Source organism: Bison bison, unplaced genomic scaffold (assembly GCF_000754665.1).
Source record: "Bison bison bison isolate TAMUID 2011002044 unplaced genomic scaffold, Bison_UMD1.0 scf7180017864324, whole genome shotgun sequence".
Classification (NCBI taxonomy): Eukaryota; Metazoa; Chordata; class Mammalia; order Artiodactyla; family Bovidae; genus Bison; species Bison bison.
The window spans coordinates 2,526,660-2,530,847 of record NW_011494896.1 but is presented as its reverse complement, the minus strand read 5'-3'; the positions used below and the strand labels follow the sequence as shown (position 1 = coordinate 2,530,847).

The window sequence follows — 4,188 nt, the reverse complement described above, 5'->3', positions numbered from 1 at the left end:
AAAAAAAAAAAGCAAGAATCAGGGAGAGGACCTGAGTAACCCTGGATCTCACAGCATGTCCACGAGCCAGGCAGAAGCTGAGCCATCGGCTTCCCAAGGCAGAGCCCGTTCCGCTGCCGGGAGCTGGTGCCTGCCCATGAGTAGCCTGACTGCAGGAGCTGCTGCTGTCCTCGGGTACACCTCACTTCTCCAGCTGCTCTCACGGCCTCCCCTCAGCACACCTGGACCTTGCCTTAGGCAGTGAGAGCCAGCCCTCGGGAGCCCTGCACTCCCTGTGCAGAGGAACAGCTTCCTAGCATGGCAAGCCTGTTTTGACTCTGTGAGAAGGGCTGTGTTCTGTCTTTCTCTTCAGGATTGTGATGAAGACTAGTGAAATGCCAGCCATCCGGGAATCCTATATTCTCTGCAGAAAACAGTAGGGATCCAGTAGAGAGTCTGCATCACAATTAAGTCCTACGGATGTGAACCCCAAGAGTTGGAGCCCAGCATTTTATAAAGGCCAACAATGCTTTTGCCCAACCTTCAAGTTAGCTTCAATTGCATACACATTGACAGGCAATTCAGATAACAAACAACATTTGTCCTCCTAATGACTTTGGTGGAGAAAAATCAAGCAGGTGTCTCAATTTATGAAAGGAAAAGCTCGTTCACAAAAACTACCCAAAGCCATACAGGTACTAAAATGCAATGTTGGAGCAATGACCTTATCTACAGCTCCCTCCTCCCCACTGGGCAATTTAGCTTTAGAATTTTCTGCTCACATGTTCCAGGTCAACAACAGTGAAGACCTACGTTTTCGGTTACACCTGAGACATTCAAGATACCTGAGCCACGTAAGGAGCACAGCTTGACCCCATAACCTCAGCAGCAGCCCCGGCTCACAGGCGCTTGTACTGGAAACTAAACGACACAGGGGAACCCCAGGGGGCGAACTTTGGGGTTCACAAAAGGAGTAACCTTTATGACGGCTTTAATTATTCAAAACGACTTGAAATGGCTCTTAGCTCTGACAATAATAGAGTCAAAAGTAAGGGTTATATTTTCATTTTTTAAAAAATGTACTTGTATAGATGCAGAGAAAGATATGAAAGGCTACATTAAGTTTTGCATTAGTTGTCTCTGAGTACAGATGTATTACTGTTATTAATGCTAATATAATGCTTAGCTAATGCTAAGTTTTGCATTAGTTGTCTTAAATGTATTAGATGTATTAAAGAAAAATGTCTTTATCTTTTTCTACAATGAACAGGTACAGTTTGGATAATAAGAAAACAAACAGTAATGATCTCACTTTTATGGAGAATCTTAAAAAAGCTAAACTCCTAGAAACAGAGTAGAATGATGGCTGCCAAAGGCTGGGGAGTGGGGGAAATAAGGAGATATTGGCCAAAGAATACAGATTTCCAGTTATAAGATGAGTAAGGTCCGAGGATCTAACATACAGTATGGTGACCACAGTATGTATTACATACTTGAAAGTGGCTAAGAGTAAACTGCAAACATCCTCACTGCAAGAAAAATAGGAGCAACATAGGCACATATATCATCATCATGTGCACACCTTAGACTTATGCAGTGTTGTATATCACTTGTATCGTAATAAGACTGGGGGGAGGGAAAACAATGATTGTTTTTATTTTTTAAATATGTTCTTCACTCCGAAAAATGGGAAAAGAGGTAATCATCACAGAAGGTTGAGAAGCTCTATTGCTGTGAACCAAGTGAACAGAAAATGCAAACAATACTTAAAGCCCCGAGACCAGAACCTTTGCCCTGCTTCTCCACTTGGGTCCCCTCAGCCCCCAAGAATATAAAGCAATACGCCAGGGCACCAATTTTACACAAATATTTTGGGGAAAAAAACTATATACAAATATTTGTATATAAAAAAACAACCTAACAAGCATATGGAATCACATAAAAACTGCATAAAACCTTAAAACCATTTTCAAGCTTGCTGGGGCCCATCTGAACTACATACCCCAATGCACAGGAGCACTTGCCAGGCTTCTTTGCTATTGGAGACTTTTTTATGGAGAAGTCTGGGAAGCTGGAACACGAAGAGTACCATCCTATTTTCCCCTCTTCTTGAAAGAGCAGAAACTTGATTAAAACTAAGTCATTTTTCCAGTTCACTTTTTAAAAAGTCAAATTTGTCTTCATCCACTATCTTGAAAACTCCTTTACAAAACAGGTGCCAGTCAACATATTACCAGGGTAGTCTGTAAGCCCACAGGGGCACAATTCACCTACCTTCCTCACCTGAGGAGGAAAACAATCTGGCCTGGCATCCTAGGGTTCTGAGGATGGTGGGGGCCCCGGGCTGCCACTGCCCACTTCTGCAGGACGGCAGACCACTCTGCACAACGTGCTAATTCATTCATTCCACAAATGTTTATTGAGCAAAGCCTGAGAAAGGCCTTTCAGTGGACAGTGGGATCATTCACAACCCAACGGTCAGGTCTAACGGATCAGCTGTGGACAATCAATCTTTCATTAGACCTCAAACCACCTCTAGGATAGAGCAAACAGGGCCCCCACCCCATCCAGGCACCAGCAGCTGGGCGGGATCAGGCAGGGGCGTTCTGGAAGGGGGCTGCGGCTGGAGAGCGTAACGCATCCCAGATTCCCACCAGAATGACCGGAACCCTCGCACCTTAAGTGACATAACACCTCCAAAGTGCTTTGAGTGGCGCCGGGCACCTCGTGTGAGCTCAGTAACAGTCATTTCTGCTGTTACTATGCCAATTCGCCCTTACTCATAGAGAAAAAAAAAAAAAGGCGGGGTGGGGGGGGGCCGGGTGGAGAACACAGGTTTTCGAATCAGAAAGATTGGATTTGAATCCCAGCTTGGCCATTTACTAGCTATGTGACTAAGGGAAGCAAGTTTTCTGAGCCTCAGTTTCTTATCTGTAAAATGTAGTAAATACCAGTATCCTAGCCCTCACATAGCTCAGAGAGAATTAAGGATATGTTGTTTTACACAACAAAGAGTATCTGGCCCATAAGGGCTCCCATAAAGTCAATCCTGCCACCTCCATGGCCCCTTCCTCTGCTTCTGATGGGCCCTGGAATCTAGTAAAGGGCTACAGGGCAGAGGGAAAGAGACGGGAGAGACCCGCAGGGGACCTTCTACAGAAACCCACCAGGGCCCTCTGCTCCGCTCAGCTCTCCTCCCCTGGGTGGCGCCTCCATCCTGCAGACACCTGCCTGCCTCGCTGGGAATGCCTGCCAAGAGGACAGGAAGCTGAACAGCAGTTGGAATCCATCCCGCCTTCCAGAGTGTGTGTGTCTGTCTGTCTGGGGCTTCCTCTGCACATCCCCGCGTGGTGGAGGCTGGCAGCATGATTCATAGTCTCTTCTTATCTCTGCTTCCATCTCAACCCAGAACCCAAGCCCTGGAGCCTGCTGGTCACAGACCAGCAATAAGTGAAAACGAGGACTTTTCATGCAGACAGGAAGGGAGCCCCCTCGAAGTCAAAGGGGCTTTACAAAGGGAGGCGGGAGGAAAGGGAAGCGGGAGGAGGCGGGGTGGGGGCAGAAACAGGGGCCCACTTCCTACAGGCTGGTGGAGCCCGCTGTATTGGCTGCTGAAGCAGTTGGTTTCTCCACTTTGAAAAGACGATAAAGCCCATTCCTGTAATACACAACTCAACCGCGGGACAAGGGCTGGGTGCAGACAGAGAACTCCAAAACAAACGTGCTTGTTTTCCAAGCAGAAACCATCGGCTCCCAACTCGCCCTCCCCAGCCCCCACCTGTAGGTAGGTCCTAACGCCCCACCGTACCCCACCTGAGCAACCGAGGGGCAGCCTGCAGACAGGTCCACCCAGCAGCCGGCCCCAAGCTAAGCTCAGTCCTCGAAAGCCCAAGGAACCGCCGCCCACCCGAGCACCTCGGCCTCCCGGAGACTCGCCCCCCGGGCACTAGAGTTGGCTCTTCAGCGAGTGGGAGACTAAGCAAGGGCGCTTGCCGGACGCCCCAACGAAGGGCAGCGCGTTTCAGAACTCAGAACCAAAAAGCATCACACCACAGCAACTCCCTCATTTAAAAGAGGCGGAGCCAGTATCAGGGAGGGAAAGAGAACTCCCCGAGGTAACACAGCCAGCGGGCTGGACCGGCTCCGGGGAGGCACAGGCAGGCGGGCGACGAGAGCATCTCGCCGCTCCCCGCGTCATCTCGGCTCCAG

At 48.8% G+C, this 4,188-nt stretch overlaps 1 protein-coding gene across 7 annotated transcripts in view; it reads right to left on the bottom strand.

The window, feature by feature from the left end:
- SYTL2 (synaptotagmin-like 2) overlaps nt 1-4,188 on the bottom strand; it is a 123,159-nt gene that overhangs the window by 118,654 nt on the left and 317 nt on the right. The gene's annotated exons all lie outside the window — the stretch shown is intronic.